The 23,120-nt window shown below is 42.1% G+C and overlaps 1 long non-coding RNA gene across 2 annotated transcripts in view; it reads left to right on the top strand.

Annotated features, from left to right (window-relative positions):
• Window positions 1-7,915: 7,915 nt before the first annotated feature.
• Window positions 7,916-23,120, top strand: part of LOC122558367 — a 79,190-nt gene continuing 63,985 nt past the window's right edge. For both annotated transcript variants that reach the window (XR_006314114.1, XR_006314113.1), the window contains exons 1-3: window positions 7,916-8,928; window positions 9,195-9,356; window positions 16,723-16,913. This is a non-coding gene — a long non-coding RNA (uncharacterized LOC122558367). The remainder of the gene's footprint in view (window positions 8,929-9,194; window positions 9,357-16,722; window positions 16,914-23,120) is intronic.

Raw genomic sequence — 23,120 nt, 5'->3', positions numbered from 1 at the left:
GCACCTAACACTATGGGCAATTTAGCATGGCCAATTCACCTGGCCTGTACGTTTTTTTTTTGGATTGTGGGAGGAAACCCACGCAGACACAAGGAGAATGTGCAAACTCCACACAGATAGTCACCTGAGACTGGAATTGAATCTAGGTCCCTGGCACTGTGAGACAGCAGTGCTAACCACTGAGCCACCATGCAGTCTTCATGAAGAAAGTAGATGTGTGGGGACATAAGGTCAAAGTGTGTATTTTATGCAGGATGAACACTCAAAGCTTTAAGAATAGACAGGTTTTGAGTTTAACTGTTACATTGAAAATCTTTGCATTTTGAATGTCAGATTCAGGTATTTCAGAAACAATGTGCCACTCCTACACTGAGTTGATATTTTGTTGTTGGCTGATTCAACTGGAAATCCACTGAGCATTCACTACTATATTGACTAATGATCTAATCTGTTGGATATAATAATAGGTGTTGCAAAATCCTCATCCCCTCATGTAAAGAGCAGCTTGAAAGAATCTGGATGAGTACCAGCTATGCCTATTACTCTATCTTTAGCTAGGTAACACAGTATGCAATCTGAGTTCTTCAGTCAAACTGGTTAATTAAACCTTTCTAGCTGTGCAAAAACTCCGCTGGTTGTTCTCACTTCCAGGCAAGTTTGCATGGCCCAGAAGTAAATCATGAAAGTATTGATTGAAAGGCATAAATTCCATCTGTTCCAGTTGTTGATTCAGTTGGTCCAGGTCGATGCTAACTGGGTCCTCACTGGTCAGTCGCATGATTGTTAAAAGCTACCTTGCTGAGTCAATGATTTATGCTGATAGAATAGTAGAAATTACAAAGTGATATGAGACTGTTAGTCATTTTTGGTGCAATTTGTTCACATAGCTATGCAAATTGAAAATTATTGGTTTCTTTATTCTCCTACTCTATTTCACCATGCAATGCCAGTAGACCTATTATGTTCAGGGTTTCTGTGGAGCAGAGTTCTTGACCACCTAATGTAACAACATATACTCCTTTCAAATCCTGGCAATAGAGTTAACTGTACTTTTGCAGCTTGTGAGGGTAATAAAAAGGTTAAAAATCACACAACACTAGATTATAGTCCAACAGGTTAATTTGGAAGCACTAGCTTTCAGAATGCTGCCCCTTCATCAGTTAGGACAACCACCTGATGAAGGAGCAGCACTCCGAAAGCTAGTGCTTCCAAATAAACCTTTTGACTATAACCTGGTGTTGTGTGATTTTTAACTTTGTACACCCCAGTCCAACACCGGCATCTCCAAATCATAATAAAAAGGGTTAGCTATAACTATCTGATATGGTAATGAGACACAGTATACATCGTCACAGGAAGTGATGCAATGATGCATGAGTCTGCAGCCTTGTGTTCTTCTAAAGACACATTGAGATGTTTTTTAAATAAAGCTCATGTTTTCCTTACTTCAGCAGACTCTTTAAGTATCGTTAGCAGTACTTCGAGACCAAAATTATATTCCAGGGCTATAAGGTTACTTGAATGTAACAATTCCATAATTCAAAGAGGGCAGAAGATTGACTCAAAGTTTTTTTGTTGTCTCTCATTGGAATCAGAAGGGGTTTATTGATTCTTGCTGAGATCAATCACTTTGTTTCATGAAGTTTTGCAATATTTCAAAAGGCCTGTTTAGACTCACATCAGTACTCTGAAGGCAGGTGTTCCACAGCCAACTCATAAGGGTTTGTAATCTCAGCAATACAGCTCTTGAGAAACAATCACTTTACGTTCAGGGGTGGCAAAAGACTCAACAGTTTTCCTAGAACAAAACAATTCAAAATGCTAATAGCAAATCCTCCCCTCCACTCCCTCCAATTCTGTGTTCTTCCCTTAGACAGGATAAATATAGTCTGGTATCTTTAAGTTTAAGAATCAGAGAGAGTCTGAATTGAATATGCTGCAGATTGCAAATAAGTGGGAAGCAGTAGTACAAGGAATAGAAAATTATGGTGTTTTAAGTGTTTAGACAACGGCCCAGAGGTGGTTTGGCACCGTGCTATTGTGAAAAGGGCCTTGGGTGTAGCAATAGTCAGAATAGAGTTAGATTCGAAAGTGACACTTTGTGAATGGAGGAGTTCTGGAAATGTAGTCCTGCAATGTGAGGTGCTGGGCTCTCAATGCAGTCACTTTCTGATTGTGATACTATGATTAATGGATGCCCAGAGAGTGAAGTTTATGAGGAGCGTCGCTGAAAATTGAAACAAAGTAGGACCTCAAGCTCTTTAGAATACTGCTGCACCTTTGCTAGCTTGTCTTAGTGTTGCCATTAAGTAAAGTTTAAATTCAATTCCTGGTCAGGAATTTTAGTTTTTGTCAGGAGAAGGGTGACAACAGGAAATGGGGAGAAAGAGTGATAGAGATCAAGGAAATAGTGTCAAGATTGGACTGGCTTGGGGAAGGTTCAAGGTAAATATGGAACTTTATTGACAAGAAGTATTAGTATAAGGCCAATAAGCTTTTTTTTGTGTTGTTTCATTGTATGTGGATGTTGCAAGCAAGGTCAGCATTTGTTTCCCAACACTAATTGCTTTAAATAGTATGACTTACTGGGCTATTTCCAAGGGCAGTTAAGAGTCAACCAGATTTCTCTAAGTCTGGAGTCATGTGTAGACTAGAGCAGGTAAGGGTAGCAGATTTCCTCCCTAAAAGAGTCATGAAGTAGATGGGTTTTTAATGATAATCAATAATAGTTTCATGTCTCATCTTATATTCTGATTTGTTAATTGCTTTTAACTTCCACCAGCTTCTGCAAGGGCTTTGAACCTGGGTCTCCAAGAGATTATTTTGGGGTTTTGGGTTACTACACCAGTAACATTCCCACTTGGCATCATCTCATTAACAAATGGATGGAAAATAGGAATTGGAGAAAGGCTGCATATGGTTGTAAGTTTGAACAGCAAGATGGGGTTGAAGAAAACTGAATGTCTATGTTCATTAATGCCTTTTCCTCTTCAGAAGCTTCAGAAGAAAACTTTCCAATCACAAAGGTAGGGGCAACTTTTGACTTTGCAAAGCAGCTGGACTATCAGGGTTACAGTCTGTGAATGCATCTTCGCTGCAGGGATCTTAGATTTGCCAACTGGCACTCCTAATATGCTTTACACTTTTGAATAGTGAAGGTGTCTCCAGCTCATTAGTGTGGATCCTTTTAGGAATCCCACTTAGAAACCCTCAATCCTGGCTATAACATGATCACAAGCTTTTTAAGCACTGTGTGATCATCAACTAAAAGTACAGCAAGTTTTAAATAACTTAAATGTAACTTACAGTCATGTATTGAAGTTAGACAAGGAAAGGGTTAGTTTGAGCAGCTGAACAGAGCAGGAGAAAGGTGAAGGACACCTGAAAGAAGCAGGCAGATTAGGGCAGTGGAGATGAAATTTGCGGTTGTAGGCACCAAACTTAATCTTAATATTAGTTGATAGTTGGTTCAATCAGTCTTTGAGTCATTGCTGGAAGGAGCCAATGGGAATCAAGAAAAATGCAAAGGGAATTTTATGAAGACAGTCTGGTATGATGGATACAGTGTGATGGAAAGTTATAACAAGAAACTACTGTTCTACTTCCACAAAGACTGTAGCATTTGCATGAGACTTTTGAGCTGGACTTTCTGTACTGCTACTTTGAGATAATAAGAGGTAATGACAATTGGGAGCAGGGGTATTTGGGATAGGATGTTGTGAGGATCACATGTCATCTCAGCACCCACCAGTGCACCTGGCACTTTTTGCTGGAAATGACAACAATCATAGAATACGTCTACTCAAGTTTGGGCAGGCATATTTCAAAGAGAGGTTAGTGAGGATGAAAGGTGGCATGGTGGCTCAGTGGTTTGATCTCTGCCTCAGGCGACTGTGTGGAGTTTGCACATTCTTCCCTGTGGCTGCGTGGGTTTCCTCCCACAATCCAAAGATGTCCAGGTTAGGTGAATTAGCCATGCTAAATTGCCCATAGTGTTAGGTGCATTAGTCAGGGGTAATGGGTCTGGGTGGGTTGCTCTTCGGAGAGTTGGTGTGGACTTGTTGGGCCTGTTTCCATACTGTAGGGAATCTAATCTAAAAAAGCCAAATCATGTTATGGTGTTGGCATGATTATTTAGCACTTGCTCAGGCAGTTTAATGAAGGTTTGCACCTTGGGCAGCCTTTAAAATTGCTAAACTAATTAACCAGAAAAAAAGATTTTGCCATATTTTCGAACCGCACCCTGCTGTCATAGTCAACACAGCCATGGTCCTCTCACTGACCTGGTGCTTTGGTAGTAGCACGGGTGATGTGGTGAGATTGCTACAAACATCCCAATCTTAATCCCAGTAAGTTTGCTGTGGTCACACATAACTAAGATGTCCATGTGCACTTAGTGTGATTGCAATGCTTCACTGTTAATGTATATAACTCTTACTATATCATAAACAAGCACACGCCCCCAGATACATCCCAGTGTTTATTAGTATGATTCTTTGAGTACAACAATCTAAGGTATGTTTTTTTCCCCTTAAGGTAGAACAATAATTATGTATTTGTTTTACCAAGTGATATCAAAACAAGCTGAAGCATGAAACTTAGAACCTTACATCAATGTATTGTTTAATTATACAGCAGCAGCAGCCAATTGGCCAATTCTGTCTGTGCCAGTAGACAATAGGATTTGATGTAAAATGCATTTCAAAAAGCTTGCTTGCTTTTTACTTCAGAAACTGAAGCTGTCCATGAGCAGCAATAAAGAGACAGATGAAGAGAGACATGGGGGGATGATTATGCAACTTTAAAAAAACTCATACTGAGAATTCAAAAATAACCATTGTTTGAAGAACAGATTTGTTTATACAGCAGTGGTATCTATTTATTTACCTAGCTGCAGTGGGTAAGGCAAACAGTGATTATTTATTTTCTAACAAAATGGAAAATAAAAATTCAAAAGGATTAAATGATGAGCATCACTGTTGAAATCACATGTTGCAATCCAAATGAAGATCGTAAGCCCAAATAACTAAAATGATCAAATGGCTCCCCCCCCAACCCCCCCCCCCCCCCCTCCCCCCCCCCCGCCTTCGCAACAGAAGAAATTGCTGGTGCAATTTTACCTTCTTACAACTGACCTTTAACAGGAATCCAAACCAATACAAATAAACTTGAATTAATAGGCAAATGCTACCACAAATAAATATAATAACTTTCACTTAAATAGTCAATATGGCAAAGATATGTTTGACAGAATCACAAGTACCGCATCACTGCCTATAGATATGTAGTACCACGTGCTGTTTCAAAGTTCTCTAACTTGTCTCTGTACATAAGAACCTCTACTTTCCCACTCAATAAATTTGGCTCTCAAGACACATTCACCAACATCCATACTATATCCAAGGTCCCTGGAGACAGTCATTACCCAAACAGAACACTCCTGCAGAACCTTCTTAGCTAGGCTTAAGACAATATTGATGACACAGATTCCCCAGAGATCACTTTATCCAAATCCTTTTATACACCCCATTTAATAGTCAGCTTTGGTTAAACTGAAGTAGCAGCATTAAGATTGTCAAATTCTCAATCTTTGCTCTAACTCTGTTTTCAGATTTCTGTTACACAAACACAGCTCATTGTAAATGTGCATTCAATTTTCTTCCCTCCACTGCAGTTCGCTTTTGTATCTGACACTTGGCCTCCATCTTAATGTCCTAAGTTTTTGTTCTGATTTCTGGTCAAGGGTTGCCAAGTCAATTGAACCAGCCCTCTTGTTATTCAAGAAAATTATTGTTTCCCATTATGATTGATACAAGTTATTAAAATTATTTTTCAGAAATTCTTTAAAAGATCAATGACAAATTATGTAATATTATTTAATGAAACTATAAATTTTTCTTAACTGCTTCAAGTCAAGGTTCCTTGAATACCCCAATATCTTAAATAATGCATTGAAAATATAAAGGTTTTCCACTGTTTCTAATGACATAGGAGGCAGACAACACACATGCTTATCTCTGTTTCCAAAGTTAATCTTTCCTAAAACAGTCCACTAGCCTGGTACCAGAACTGTTCTAACTTGAGGAATGCCATGTTACATTATGCATTGCTGACCAAGAGACTCAACCATTCATACAACCTGTCATACCTGTATCAGAATGATGGACAGGTTGGTAATCAAAGGGTTATTAATGCCCCTTCCATAAACCATCATGTCCCAAAATGTGACTCGAATCAGAAGATTCTGGCTCAGATTCGGGGGCAATACACACCCCACCGAAAGATCTTCCGCATAGAGAAAAAGAACAAACGTAGTAACTTTCAGAGCAAAATAAAATTCAAGAAAGAAAACAGAGTTATGTTTGATGGCAGATTGACTGTCAGCTCCAGATGTTGGGTTCTACACCCCAGTGAGGGACAGAAGTCCCAGAGTTAGGCAACCGGACCTGCTTACCTGCAGTGTGGTGTGTTGCAGGAGAGGTTTGCAATGGTGTGTTAGATCCCAATGGGTCTAATGGGTAATGCCTGTAATTTTCACTCCATTAACTTTTCTAGCCTGAGGCCCAGGCTCAGGTCCTGCTTGCTCCAGACGTAGAAAAGACCTATACCGCCTTCTTCAGCCCTAATAGCTCACCTTTTACTGCCCACGTGCCGAGTATTTCTATGCATCAGAAGAATTTTGGATTCCTTCTCATTGCTGTCACTCTCTTCTCATATTCTGTCTTTTCCAGTCTTATCATCCTCTTCATTTTCCCTCTCTGTTTTGTCAGCTGAACTTAATCTAGCTAGGCCTGGTGCAAAATATGGAACCGGAACCACTCAATTCTGGGTAAGGCTCACATCAGTCTCCTAGCAATGTGAAATACAAGGCCACAGTAGAAACACATTCCCTCATGGGTTGTCAATTGATTTCATTATTGAGCCATTGGGATCTGACTTTAGTGGTAACTCAGTGATTGATTATCAATGACATGGCTTTCCCACGCTTCCAGAAATCTGTTTAGCTGCAGCTTCTGGGGGTGTGGTCTCTCTTTCAAAGGCACATAGCATCTGATCGAGTGACCCGGCATCAAGCTTCTTCCAGTTCTTGCTTTCCACCACCCCACTCTGCCGAACCCTCCTCACTGCGATCCTCAATCCACCTGTCACCTGGTTATCTCAGCGATCTTTCTGTTAGTTATAATCAACTAGGAGAAAGTGAGGACTGCAGATGTTAAAGATCAGAGTTGAAGAGTGTGGTCCTGGAAAAGCACAGCAGGTCAGGCAGCATTCGAGGAGCAGGAGAATTGACGTTTCGACCATAAGCCCTTCATCAGGAATGAGGGATGGCCCAAGGGGGCTGACAGATAAATGGGAAGGGGTGGGGCTGGGGGGAAGGTAGCTGGGAATGTGATAGGTAGATGAAAGTGGAGGTGAAGGTGATAGGTCAGAGAGGAGGGTGGATGACCTCTTCCACCTTGGGATCCTGGATCCCTAGCCACCTGATGCCTGGAGGAAGAATGGCTGGAGGAGAGTGGAGCAGATAGATGGGAAGGAAGATGGACAGGTAGGACAGTTCAAGAAAGTGGTGCCGAGTTGGATGGTTGGATCTGGGATAAGGTTAGGGGAGGGAAATGAGGAAACTGGTGAAATCTACATTGATCCCCTGTGGTTGGATGGTCCCATGGTGGAAGATGAGGCATTCTTCCTCCAGGCGTCAGGTGGCAAGAGTTTAGCAGTGGCCCAGGCCCAGGATCCCAAGGCGGAAGAGGTCATCCATCTTCCTCTCTGACCTATCATCTTCACCCCCACTTTCATCTACCTATCTCATTCCCAGCTACCTTCCCCCACCCCACCCCCTCCCATTGATCACTTAGCCTCCCTGGGCCATCCCTCCTTCCTGATGAAGGGCTTATGCTCAAAACATCAATTCTCTTGCTCCTCGGATACTGCCTGACCAGCTGTGCTTTTCCAGCACCTTACACTTTGACTCTTTCTGTTAGTGCTGCTCATTTGGATTTCCACCACCTGAAGTCCTGAATCCCAGTGAAGTCCCTGACATGTATTTAATTGGGTCAGCTCACTTCCTCAGAAGTGACCTTCCCTTTCCACCAGCTCTCCAGCTAAGTGTCAGCACCAATATAAGTGACATTAAATGCTGCCCATTGTATTTGGCTTGGTTCTTGCTTGAAAAATTCACATGATGTCTGTCATACAGCCATTAGTTGGATATTGGTGACCCGATAATTCACTGAACAGAAATAGTTAGTGTTGAGGTTATGTTCCTCGATAGCCTAGCTTGGTTTTTGGTGTCTCCTATTTCCCAGAGAGCGTGGGTGGAACATAGACATCTGAACTCAACATGAACTGCCAATTGAGGTAGTTAAGTGATTGTTTAAAACCCAACCTCGCATCTTTTCTTGGTTTTCCCAGCGGCAAGCTGTTACAAATGAAATGTGGTGAGTGGTCCCTCAAGAGTATACATAGACATTTACAGCATCGGTAACAATCACATGAACATGATGAGCCAGCCTGTACACAAGAGTGCAACTACATTTTTCTAACTATTCTGTTTTTTTTTGAAAATTAACCAAAAACCATTGCAGGTACAAGTTAGGCAAGCTACCCAATATAGCTTGGGTATATTGGGTACCCAGCAGCTATGCAACCAGATAATCACTGTCATTCCAAGGCTGCTCTGCTCAGTCAAGGAGGTTTGAGGAGGATGTCAGAGAAGGGGAAGATGACATCTTGATTCTCTCACAGTGATCTGAAGGCTTTCATTGAGCAGGTCTTGCAAAGAGAGTGCTCTTCCTAGAGGACTGGCAGAGGACACCATGCACTGGACCCTGGCAGCCTGGTCTAAGGTTACCGTCTGGCTCAGTACCACCTCCATGGTGCAGAGGAACATCCAGCATGAAGGCCAATGATCTTCTCCACTCTGCCAGAGTAAGTGCCCCAGTCTTCTCTTTGCTACCTCATAATCACTCTATCTCTGCTACTACATCACCTCGCACTATGATCTGCCTTTCTCACTCTTGAATGCAAACTCTTCCCTCACCCACTCACGCCACCTCCATCCTCCCTCAGCACAAATGCTCCGTGCCCTCTGTGCTACTCACACCCTCAGAATTCCTCACCACCTTTCACCCACCTGCATCAGGACTTGCAGCCATGCCATCCACTTTAATCTCACTCAATTTCTCTCATTACAGGAGAAGACAACCCATAATAGGGCAGAAGAAGCCGATGTGGGGTGGAGGACAGCCTGACATTAAACTCCTCACCCCCATATGAGGAAAGAATCCCGGCTGTTGCAGGAGAAGATCCAGACCACTCCTGCAGAGATATCAAAATATCCATGTCCCAGCAACCCAGTAAGTACCACACTTCCTTTCACTGTAACTCTCACATTTATGTTGTCATTGTCATTTATTGCACTCCACTTCTGGCCACTCACCACAATACCTATGTTGTCTGACACTGTCTCCTGCTTGCACCCAGAATGTTACTGACTGTGAACAAACCCTTCCCCCTCCCACATGTCCCCTTCTCATCATGTTTTGACCATATCCCCTTTTCAGTTACGATTGCCCCTTTACAATTGTCATTCATGCCCCAGCCCTTCTCTAAGCGTGCATGTATCATTCCGAAAGAATAACATGCCATAACATGTGACTGGTCAGGCCCAGCTTGAGAAGTGGCCAGACTTATGGCTGCTGATTGTACATCTCCCCAACCACATTAGCCCTGCTCCCCTGGAAAAGTCAATATGAAGCTACTGTGACTGAGAGTGGTCCACTCCCCAAACTGCAGAGGGATGGAGCCCTGACCTAGATTATTCAGGTGGATGCCTGACTGTGGCCAACCCCTGGACTGACACCCAAGGTAATGGTGGGGAGCCTCTGACAGACGGGTGTTCCCAAGGGCTCCAGTGAGGAATTCTGTAGTTCCTTAGGGCTTTGAGATCTGACTGCCAGCTTGCTGTGCATGCAGTGTGTTTGCTGAATGGTGTTGTACATGTTGTGTGTTTCCTGTAAGCTGTAATGCATATAGTGTGTTTGCTGTAAGCTGTAGTACATACAGTGTGTTTGCTATAAACTGTACCTACAGTGTGTTTGTTGTCAGCTGTAATACATATAGTGTGTTTGTTGTAAACTGTAGTACATACAGTGTTTGCTGAAAACTGTAATACATGCAGTGTGTTTGCTGTAAGCTGTTGTACCTACAGTGTTTTGCGGTGTAAGCTGCTGTACACACAGTGTGTTTTCTGTGTAAACTTCTGTAAATGCAGTGTGTTCATTGTGTAAGCTGCTGTACATGCAGTGCATTTACTGTAAGCTGCTTTACACACAGTGTCTTCACTGTGTAAGCTACTGTACATACAGTGTGTTTTCTGTGTAAGCTGCTGTACATACAGTGTGTTTTCTGTGTAAGCTGTTGTACATACAGTGTGTTTGCTGTAAGCTGCTGTACATGCAGTGTGATTGCTGTAAGCTGTAATAGATTCGGTGTGTTTGCTGTAAGTTGCTGTATTTACAGTGTATTTGCTATAAACTGTAGTACATAGACTATGTTTTCTGTAAGCTGCTGTGTATACAGTGTGTTTGCTGAAAGCTGTAGTACATACAGTGTGTTTTCTGTGTAAGATGCTGGACATGCAGTATATTTGCTGTGTAAGCTGATGCATATGCAGTCTGCTGTAAATGGTGTAGGTATGAGATTGATGCAGCACTTTGTCAGACGGCAAAATGTCTGTCTCTTGACTGAGGTCTGCTGACCAGATAACCTCGGTGCCCGATTGTTTGACTCCACTACTTGGGATTCCAATCCAAGGCAAGCCATGGACTCTGTGAGCCTGCCAGTCGGTGGCAAGTGAGCAAACAATGAGAGAGTAAGCAAGCAGCCCTGAGATGCAGCCTGTCCAATCCTTTAACTGGGTACCTTCTCTGTGCACAAAGTTATTGAAGACTAGTCTGGATGTCTTTGGCATTAGTCTTTGGACTAGAATACTTTCCACTCCCTCAGTAAGTTCAGTTGTCCACTCAAGGATTGTAGAAATTTGTGCTGGATTTTCTCAGTGCCTTTATGATTCTTTTGATGATTTTTTTGCTACTTCCTCAGCAATTCCATTTGACTGGGGATAGTGTGGGGATGGTGTATGGTGTTGAAATACTCAATCCTTTATGAAATGGCTAAATTCTTCACTCAGTGGCTGAGGGCCACTGTCTCTCATCACAATGTCTGGAATGCCGTAATGATTAAAGTGCACTTTCAGATATTTACAATCACACTGATAGTTGTCGATATCAATTGGTCTAACTCCCAGTTGTCAGAGAAGTAGTGGATGGTGAAAAGATAAATCAGCTCATGACTGAAGACTGCAAGCTTCACCCATTGTCAGTCACGTGCCATAAATGGTTCTTTAGCTCACTTAGCTTGATATTCATTGTAAGTATTGAACTGACTGATGTGCTCAAATTCGGCAAGTTGAGCGCTCCTCTTACCTTTCTCAGATTGGGTTCAGTTCATTGATGGCTGACATGGATATCCTTCTGCATCTTCTTTTATCATATCCTCAGCAGTAGTGACTCTATTTCCATTGTACAAGATGCCATCTTTGGCTCACACTTAGAGTCATACAGCATGGATACAGACCTTTCGGACCAACTAGTCCACGCTGACCATGTTCCCAAACTAAACTAGTCCCACTTGCCCATGTTTGGCCGATATCTCTCCAAACCTTTCCTATTCATGAACTTATCCAAATGTCTTTTAAATGTTGTAACTGTACCTGAATCCACCACTTCCTCTGGCAGCTCATTCCACACACGAAAATGTTGCCCCTCGTGTGCTTTTTAAAACTTTCTCCTCTCTCCTTAAAAATATGACCCCTAATTTTGAACTGTCCCACCTAAGGAAAATACTTTTACTATTCACCTATTCAATGCTCCTCATGATTTTATAAAATTCTTTGATGTCACGCCTCAGTGCCTATTCTCCAGTGAAAAAAGTCCCAGTCAATCCAGCCTATTTCCATAACTCAAACCCTCCTGGTAAGTCTTTTCTGAACTGTCTCCAATTTATGATATAATTTCTATAGTAGGGTGACCAGAACTGCACAAAATACTCCAGAAAAAGACCTCACCAATGTTCTGTGCAACTGCAACATGAAGTCTTAACTTCATCGCTGGAGACCCAATACACTCTTACAGAATCAGGTGTGTCCCTGATATTTTCAGGTTATCCTTTCATCAGTAATTCCTGCAGCACTTGAAGAGTTGCATCTTGTAGTTTATTTGATGTATCTTTTAGATTCAGTATTTTTGCTGCTTTACTGATTGTCAGAGCAGGTTGAACCCATTGACTCTGGAATGTATCACACTGTGTCGTAGCATCTTTGATGTCTTCATAGGGAGTGCTCCTCTTGACAGCATGGTGGAAATATACAACTATTTCCTGGGCCTTTATGTCATGGCCAGATACTATCATTGCAAATGAAGTAAGAATATTTACAGATGCTTTGGAGCTGTATGAGGGGTTTAAGGTAGATGTTTTCAAGTGGCTTGTGGTTAGACTCTGCTATTACTTGCCCTCTCTGAAAGCAGAGACAATAGCCAGACACTGTTTCTGTATCTGAACTCCACGTTGTTCAGTTTGTGTTAACATCCTGTATTCAAATGCAGTTGATGGTTAATGTTACACAAGAGTTACTCCAACCCTGTCTCATGGATATTCACTTTGGCCTCTCTATTTTCATATATTTAAAGAAACTGTTGCTGTCCTTTATCACATTATCTGCTAATTTATTCTCAGAGTTTATTTTCACATTCTTTATTGTTTTTGGTCATCTTTTGTTTGTTGTTGAAACTTGCCCAATTCTCTGCCTTACCAACAGTCCTTGGTTGGAGACAAAAACTGCAGATGCTGGAATCCAAGTTGAGAAGCAGGAGGCTGGAAGAACACAACAAGCCAGGCAGCATCAGGAGGTGGAGAAGTCAATGTTTCACGTCTAACCCTTCTTCAAGACTGGATGCTGCCTGGTATGCTGTGTACTTCCAGCCTCCTGCTTGTTTACCAATAAGCCACAATACATGTTTTTTTTTCTTTAAATTTCATACTAACCTTAACTTTCTTGATTAACCATTATTACAAGAACTAATCTTCCAAGAATCGGTCTTCCTCATGAGGTATATCTTTGCAATGAGTCATGAACTATTTTCTTAAACACCTGCCATTGTTCATCAACTGCCTTTTCTGCTGAACTCACTTATTCCTTTGGAGTTAGTGTCAATGTTCTGAAAAAGGATCAGTGGACTTAAAACACTTACTCTGCTGTCTCTGCACAGAAGCTGCCAGACCTGTTAAGTTTCTCCAGCAATTTCTGTTTTTTCCACCATTTCCTTCTTGCCTATCCTTTCGAAAAATCACATGCTCCAAACATTTAGAACCTGGTTTTGATCACCTTGTAAACATATCCCTGTAATGGCTATAAATAATGTCTGCTAACCTCAACTTGTACCATTAATGCATTTATTCTATTTGGAATAGTACATGCTTTTAAGTATAGAGTCATTAGGTTTGCCTTTTTTTTCACCATTTTCCCCCATGACACTATTTGTTGCTGTTTCTTTTTAATGTTTGTACACTCTGTCCCTACTTGTTTCATTTTACCTAAATAGCTGTTCTGCATAGCTGCCATACCCTTTTGCTTGTAGGCCTATATTTCCCATCTCCCTCTCACTCCCACCACCCCATTTAATTTAAAGCCCTCTCTAGAACCCTAGTGTTTTGGTTTACCAGGGAAGTGGTCCCAGCACAGTTCAAATTAAGGCCATTCCATCAGAACAGCCCCCTTCTTCCCCAGTACTGGTGTGCCCCAAGAACTGAAACCCATTCCTCCCACACCAATCTTTGAGCCTTGACCTATGCATTTGACTTTAGGCATCTTCAATTGCATATTTTTCTTGTCTCGCTTCAGGTTCTCTTGAGCTATCACACTAGATTCTGATTGCAGTGTGTGATGGCTTCTTCCATTGTGTCTCTACATCCAGAGACTAATAGATCATCAACAATAGTTTCTTCTGAGAACATCACAGACTGTCTCATGTTGTTGTGCTGACATTCTTCCAGAGCTTTGGAAATGTCAATGGACATGCATAAGGCATCCAGAATGTAGTTAGAAAATGGCTGCTTTCCTCCAGCCTTACTTGCCTCTTAGAATCCTTCGCCTTGAGAGTAATTGAGCCCTTTGCATGGTTAAGTTGTGGCAAAATGTCTTCAGTAGTTGGTATGGAATCTTCAAAGTTTTATTAAGATATTTTGGATCTATCCATATTCTCAGATTTGTAGGTTTGATTCCTCCTGTCCTGTCGTCTTTAAGAGTGGTCACTTTCTTGATTACTTCTTCTTTCCTAGCTCTTCTATCTTGTATTTCAGGCTGCACCTGATGACAGCTGGAAATCTCCACAGCAGATGTGATGTTGAATTTACATTCTCATCCACTTTGGAATGGATATTCACCAGGAAGATACTCAAAGCCTGTTTGAAAAAAAGCTTGATAAGTTTCTAGGAACTATTTAATCAGTCAATGGCTTAGTGAATGTCTTCCGCTATGTATCGGGCTATCAATCCAAACTTTGGACATGTTTTAGCTGAGATGATTAGATTTAGTTTAATGTCTACCGTCTGGATTTTCAGATGTTCATTCTTCCAGTTGCCTTGGGATCTCAGCTTAAATTGTCCTCAGGCATGAGTATCAATCCATTAAATAGTTTAGTCCTGATTTTCAAGGGCTTAATGTTTGGGGCACTGTCTTGAGCCACCTTCAGTCAGGTCGGCAAAGATCCTGATGTTCCACAAAATGCCAGCATCTATTTGACACTTCATGTTCACTTGACCCTATTTTTCTGCAGTCATCATCAAAACAGTTGCAAACCATTTCTAACTTATCGATCTGACAACACCAATATGTTTTACAAGGCAAAATGATTCATCAGAATCATTGGCTGAGACCCCTCCAGCAGCCATATTTACACATTTGATTAGTTTTTCTGACTAAACGCCTACATGCAAAGTGATTCGATTTCTTGCTTTAAGAGCGCTGCTTTTCCTTTGCTGGATATGCTTCCTGTTCTTTTGCATGATGCCCTCTGCAATATTTATGTCTTGTCTCCAGCCTTGATCTTTCTGCTAGCCTTTCTGTAAATGCTTTTTTCCTTCTTTCCAATCTGTTACACTCATTCAGCCCGTAATGTCTCTCCGCATAATGTCAAGTCTCCTTTCTTCTCTCATTAATGTACTCTCACTGATGATTCATAATCTCAGATCTTCTGCATATACAGTATTTGTAGCTTTCTTGACAGTACGTTTCTCATATTTCAGCAGCACTCATGATTCCATACGTCTAAAGCCGTCCAACTCTGATGGTACCATCTTCCAGTTGTCAAAACTCACAAGAGTCAGCCAAATTTATCGATGTGGTCCCACACACTCATCGTTAGTCTCCCTTTCGCATTTAGCTCTGATATCGTGCAATATCATTTATAAGTAACTTTAGTATGGAGTTCAAGTATGTCTTCAAAACCTTAAAATCTCCTCATTCTTGCTTTGATGCTCCTCAGTCAGATTCAGGCTGTAATACAACTCTTTCCCTAACACTGATAACAGGGTTGCAACTCTGATATAGTCAGGTTTTTTTTATTAATTCTGTTGGTATTTCATAGTTTTGCTACTGAGAGTGGAAACATTCCAATTCTGTCACATATTTCCTTTTATTTCCACAGCAATACGGAATAGAAAATGTACAGATATTTTGACTTCAACTAGAATTTAAAGTTGCAGACTTGTTTTTTTTTAACTTCTTCATTGTACTTTTTACAATCTGGCTCTTTTATAGCTTTAAAAGATCACATATTTTCAGCTGCAACATTCCTGACACCATGATACACATGATGTATTTGTAATGGCTCCCACAGACTGTACACAGCAGATGTAGAGTTAAACATTATTATGATAAGCTGGTCAGTACACAGCCACCTTATCCAAACACAGCCACTTCTCAGCATTTGTTGAGGAATTTAGAGAAGGTAAATTTAAATCAATGGTGGATCAGAAATTTGAGAAAGTGTTCATGCTTTTAATAGTCTAAGGGTTTGCCCTTTTGAAGTTAAAGTTGTAGTTGTCTGGCACAGGTTAGAGGAGGAGTCAACATCAAAAACTTTGGCAGTTCCAGACAATTCCATGCCACTTGGTATGATGTGGTCACTGGGGCTGTGGGCAGGGGTGTTTAAGCTCACCTGAGCACCAGTAAGTAAGAGAGGATGAAGGATAGCGACCGAGAGATGGGACACTGAAGGAATAAGTGATGAAGTGGTCTCCTGCCACCCTCTGGTCTGGGAAGAGGACCTGCCATCTCTCCCTTGTAAATGCTAGTCCTGCAGCTCCCCTGTGACATTTATACTGCTAATGCTGCAATGGCAGGGACTGACACCAACACTCTCTCTCAGAGCAACTGGCAACCTCAGTGAAGGCTGCCTTGGGTGTCTGGAACCTGTGTCAATTTTCTGTTGCCATAAGCATTAATTGGACAAGAAATCCATCTCCACATCAGTGAAGGACTGGTCATAATGAAAATCTAAATTTCAATAAGCTTTCCACAGGGGGGCAAGTTGTAACACAGAATGAGACCATGCTGAAAACTTGACCCTTCTATCATCATATTTTCTATCTCCCTTATCCAAGGAGCCTCTGAACATTAGTTCAACAGGATATTGCCAGGGAGGAGGGTCTTCAGTCACAAGTGGAGGTTGGAAATATGAAGATTGTTCTCCTCAGCACTTGGATGAGTAATTGTTTCGATGTAAACCAAAGAAAATGCTAATCTTTTACTCATGAGCTATTAGTGGTGCCTTACGCACAGCACAAGTAAAGGGGTAAGTTATACATGTTCTTTACCATATTTTACCTATTGACTTAATGCATTGAGTTAAACATTTAAGACACAATTTCTCAGAATATGTACACAGTGGCTAGTTTATCGAATAAATCTGAGTGCACATTCCAATTTTATTTCAATTAATAAAAAAATCACGGACAGTACATCCAGGATTTCCAGTAAGCTGCTTGGCATGTGAGAGATGCTGCTGCTGCTGGATTTCATCTTGGAGAATTTCTCCCATAGCTCGTCATGCACAACGAACAATTCCAGATGTGTAGAAGCTACTTTTGGAAGCCTATTTATAACCATTTCATGAAAGGCTACAAACAACATGTAAACTGCAGAGAAATATTCAGACCTCTAGTAGTACTACATATCCTTGTTTCTCTGGATATATTGCAAAGACATTCATTAGAAAATCATCCCATACTTTCCACATAAACAAGCATTAGCCAACAGACAGTGAGTATTGCCACAGCTACAGCTGGGACCATGAGCTGAATGTTTGGATGGGGGTTTCCAGGTCCTGAGTCTGCCCCAGTCACTCTCTGGAGAATTTGACCAGGCTGCTGTCTTAATTGGCATAGAGATAGCTTCCTTGTCCATGGTGCGTTCTCTAAATTCAGAGGAGTACCCAGCTGCTGTGAATGGTCAGTAACTGGCAAGGGTCCTTCAGCAGCAAGGACATTGCCCTCTGATTAGCTACTTTTAAGCAAAGTATTAAAAATTAGAGAAAGTGCATTTTTGGTGGAGGGGTGGTTGAAGATGACCTTTGGTAACACACATACCCAGACAGGCAGGGAAGATATAGAGGTTGGTCTGCAGCACTGTCACCCTAACATTCCTTATGATGCCACCCTTCAGACAGTTGATCTATCTCTCATGGCATCAAGAAATTGAAGATGACTGGAAAATTACACTCCACGCCCTGAACTTATTTCTACCAATGATCTTAATGAGCCCAATTGGCTGGTCCCATCTTGGCCCCATCTGCTTACTTTCTCAACCTTATCAAGCCCAAAGAACCTTGTCCCATTTGTTTCAGTAGTGTAGAGAATAGAGTTATAAATCAATTTGTGACGAAAGCCCAGGTTACTGGGGCAGGGAAATCAATTAGCCCTCAGGGGGAGGTCTGAAACCTTATTTATACAAAGTAACTTTTACTGGGGCTCAGAAACCTGGTTAGATTAGATTAGATTCCCTACAGAGTGGAAACAGGCCCTTCGGCCCAACAAGTCCACACCGACACTTCGAAGAGTAACCCACCTCCCTCTGACTAATGCACCTAACAGCTATGGACAATTTAGCATGGCCAATTCACCTGACCTGCACATCTTTGGAATGTGGAAGGAAACCGGAGCACCCAGAGAAAACCCGTGGCTGACACGCGGAGAATGTGCAAACTCCACACGGACAGTTGCCCAAGGCTGGAATTGAACCTGGAACCCTGGCGCTGTGAGGCAGCAGTGCTAACCACTGAGGATGAAAGGAGGCTCAGAAGGCTGGAATTATGTAGTAACTGCCTTTGTAGTACTGTTTGTGAGGCAGAAGGAGCAAAAATGTTTCTTTCAGTCCCAATAATTGACTTCTGTACCTTAGCCCCACGTGAATTCTAACCATCAAGTCTTCCATAATGTCCAACTACCTCCTCATTTATCTGCTGTTGGCTGATCACATAGAACATAGAATGTTACTGCGCAGTACAGGCCTTTCAGCCCCTGGTGTTGCACCAGCCTGTGAAATTAATATGATGCCCATCCTATACCATTCCATTGTTATCCATATGTATGTCCAATGCCATTTAAGTGCCCTTACCATTGGCAAGTCTACTATTGTTTCAGGCAGGCCGTTCCACGCACCCATTACTCTCTGAGTAAAGAAACTACCCCTGATATCTGTCCTATATCTATCACCCCTCAATTTAAAGCTATGTCCCCTCGTGTTAGCCTTCACCATTAAAAGGAAAAGGGGTCTCACTGTCCACCCTATCTAACCCTCTGATTATCTTAAATATCTTGATTAAGTCACCTTTCAACATCCTTCTCTCCATTGAAAACAGCCTCAGGTCCCCCAGCTTTTCCTCGTAAGACCTTCCTTCCATTACAGGCAACATCCTAGTGAATCTCCTCTAAAACCTTTCCACAGCTTCCACATCCTTCCTATAATGCGATGACCAGAACTGCATGCAATAATCTAGGTGCGGCCTTACCAGTGTCTTGTACAGCTGAAGCATGACCTTGTGGCTCTGGAACTCAATCTGCTGACCAATAAACACCAACACACCATATGCCTTCTTAACAACCCTATCAACCTGGGTGGCAACTTTCAGGGATTTATGCAACTGGACACAAAGATCTCTCCATCATCTACATTGCCAAGGATTTTACTATTAGCCCAGTATTCTGCATTCCTGTTACTTCTTCTGAAGTGAACTACCTCACACTTTTCTGCATTAAACTCCATTTGCCATTTCTCAGGCTAGCTCTGCATCTTACCTATGTCCTTCTGTAACCCACAAACATTCTTCTGCACTATCCACAACTCTGCCAACCTTAGTGTCATCTGCAAATTTACTAACCCATCCTTCTATGCCCAAATCCAGATCATTTATAAAAATGACAAACAGCAGTGACCCCAAAACAGATCTCTGCAGCAACCCACTGATAACTGAGCTCCAGAATGAACATTTCCCATCAACCACCACCCTCTGTCTTCCTTCAGCTAGCCAATTTCTGATCCAAACTGCGAAATCACCTTCAATCCTGAAACTCTGTATTTTGTTCAATAGCCTACCATGTGGAACCTTATCAAACGCATTATTGAAGTCCATACACACCACATCAAACACTTTACTTTCATCCACCTGTTGTGTCACCTTCTCAAAGTACTCAATAAGGTACACCTACCCTTCACAAAACCGTGTTGACTATCCCTAATCAAATTATGTTTTTCCAGATTTCAGATTAGACTTCCTACAGTGTGGCCTAAAATGTCCACACCGACCCTCTGAAGAGTAACCCACCCAGACCTATTTCCCTCTGACTAAAGCACCTAACACTATGGACAACTTAGAATGGCCAATTCACCTGACTGGCACATCTTTGGACCGTGGGAGGAAACTGGAGCACCCGGAGGAAACCCACGCAGACACAGGGAGAATGTGCAAACTCCACGCAGACAGTCACTCAAGGCTGGAATTGAACCTGAGTCTCTGGTGCTGTGAGGCAGCAGTGTTAACCATTGAGTCAATTCTATCTCTTACAACCTTTTCCAATACCTTACCCACAACCAAAGTAAGGCTCACTGGCCTATAATTACCAGGGTTTTCCCAACTTCCCTTCTTAAACAAGGGAATGACATTTGCTATCCTCCAGTCCTCTGGCACTATTCCTGTCGACAATGGTGACATAAAGATCAAAGCCAAAGGCTCTACAATCTCCTTCCTGGCTTCCCAGAGAATCTGAGGATAAATCCCATCCAGCCCAACGTTCTTATCTATTTTCAGCTCTTACAAAATTGTTAAAACCTACTCTGTGTCAACCTCAATCCTATCTAATCTTATAGTCTGTATCTCTGTACACTCACTAACATTGCCCTTTTCCAATGTGAATACTGACAAAAAGTATTCATTAAGCGCTTCCCTTAACGTCCACAGATTCCACACACAACTTCCCACTACTTTCTTTGATTGGCCCTAATCTTACTCTAGTTATTCTTTTATTCCTGATTTACCTTCAGAAGGCCTGAGGGTTTTCCTTGATCCTATCCACCAACAACTTCTCATGTCCTCCCCTGGCTCTTCTTAGCCCTCTCTACCTGTGAAAGCAGAAGTTCCAAAGACATCTGCAGTTAAAACCCCCAGAGCATATGAAAAGACCACCCTGCAGGAAAAGCCAGTAAATATGCAAATGAGGTTAAAGTGGTCCAACTCATTTTGTATATGGAGCTCCATTATGACCAGTGCATTCATTTCCAAGTGTTACTGGGATTTCTGGGCAGATGAAGTCCCACCACTCTATGATCTGGATTAAATGTGCAAACCAGTATGACTTAATATACAAGCCATAATTGCAAAGTTTCTGGATGATATGCAACTTAGAAATAAAATGAAGAGTGAGGAAACTTTCAACAAATTTGAGAAGGATCTCAATGAAATCAGCAATTCAAATTCATTTTATCACAGGGCAGTGTGAATTGACTAATTTTGGTCAAATATATGAAGAGCGGCAATAGAGACAAAATGATAGCATCCTAAAGTGGATACAGAAACAGAGATTTAGGGTGACAGGAGGAGGAATATATGCACAAGTCTTTGAAGTGGTTACAATTCGAAAGGCTATTGGAATCAACTTAGCCCCTGTATGACCAGGGGCTATGGCAAGATATTTAGGAGAATCATGTGAGAAGATGAGTGAAGCCTTTCTTGATGTTGGGAGCAACAAATTTCATTATCCAACTGAATCTCAGACAGTGAGATGAGATTCACAGTGCAAGACCTATTAATGGGGATTATTACTCATTATCATCGTCATTATTACATAATGTCACCAGTTTAATTTGCAGGTTACCATTCTGCCACCCAGCAGAGAGAAATTGGACAGAAAATCCATCTCCCTGCTTGGTCCTCTGGATCTCCATGGTGAACAGCCACCACCATGTCTCAGGGAAGTAACTGCTTACACCCCACATCTCTGGATGCTGGCATCCAACATGTTCCAGTCTCAACATATCATTCTGAAATATCTCCCATCCATTTCCAGGATGCTTCTCCAGTATAATGCAGCTCTTGTGCATTCCAGTGGTAGGCATGGCCAAATCATAGTGACTGGGCTCAGCAGGTAAGGTCGAGAGTTGGCGTTGTCGTTTAAGATGGTGGGTGGGATGTGTGGAAGTTCAGTCGAGATGAGCTGTCCAGAGAGTGAAAGATAGAATGGGACATGCAAATTCAGGGGCGGGGGAGAGGATGTCGGTGGTTGGCATCAGGGTGAATGAGAAGTTGCAGTCCTGATAACTAGTCTGGGTCGGATGCTCTTCAGAGAATCACTGCAGATTTGATGGGCCAAATGGTCTCAATCTGCTCTGTAGGGATTTTATAATTCTATGAATCTATAAAGAGGACACAATTGAAGGAGGTTCAGGAGGACTGGAGTCTTTCATCCTCAATGCCATTTTCTCCAGAGAAGGTGCAGTGTCAGTGTAAGTTGAGAATGACCCAGGATACTGTCACAGCACTGATACAACTGCTGGAGAGGGACCTCCAGCATGAAAGAGTCGGTGACCATCCTATCATCAAACAGCTGTGTCGGACTTCGGTGCAACAAGCTCCTTCCGAGCCCATAAATGTATTAATGATGTTACACATGCTACTTGTGAAGGATGCCATTTGTGCAGTGCTGCAGTCGGCTGTAAGATTTGCCAACACAGCTGGCTTTCACCAGGAGTAGGATGTAATGGACTATACACATGCTGCACTGAAAGGGCAATATCAGAACACAGCTGAGTTCATTCATAGAAGATGGTTCCATTCCAAAAATATGCAAGTGATCTGTGATCATCAGCTCCACTTCAGATACGTTTGCATCCAGAACCTAAGGAGCTGCTGGGAATGCTTATGTTCCTGTCATTTTTAACTGCACCAGATGTTTTTCAAGTTCAGTTACTGAGTCACAAGGGCTACTCATTACAACCATGGACAATGACTCCATTATGTAACCTGCTGACTGAGTTGATAGAATACTGCATATTTTTCAATGAGGGCCATGGTGGAGCAGATGATAAGCCTCCTGAAGATGAAGAATCACTGCTTGGACCCATCTGCTGCACCCACGCAGTACACTCCAGATGGAGTATGCCACCTAATCCTGCTGTGGTCTGCACAACTGGAGCAGATAAAGAGGAGCTGTGATAGATGCTGATGAACTGGGAGAGCAGAAGCAGATAAAGTGGGGCTGTGATGACGGTAATGAACTGGGAGAGCAGGAGCAGTCTTCTGAGGAAGAGGATCAGGATATTGAGCTGGAGGAATATGACCTTCAGCATGATTGATGCAGCTACCTGGGGCACATTGGTGAAAGGCAAATCTGGATTGCCAACACCTGACTGGGTACAGGATAGGAATTCCAAGATGGTGCCAGTGATCCCAGGATATCCCAGCAGTATTGAAAATTTCCAGCAATGATGAGTGGGATAGTAAGGCTAGCAT

Source organism: Chiloscyllium plagiosum, chromosome 17, assembly GCF_004010195.1.
Source record: "Chiloscyllium plagiosum isolate BGI_BamShark_2017 chromosome 17, ASM401019v2, whole genome shotgun sequence".
NCBI classification, from domain to species: domain Eukaryota; kingdom Metazoa; phylum Chordata; class Chondrichthyes; order Orectolobiformes; family Hemiscylliidae; genus Chiloscyllium; species Chiloscyllium plagiosum.
This window is presented reverse-complemented; position numbering and strand designations above follow the sequence as displayed.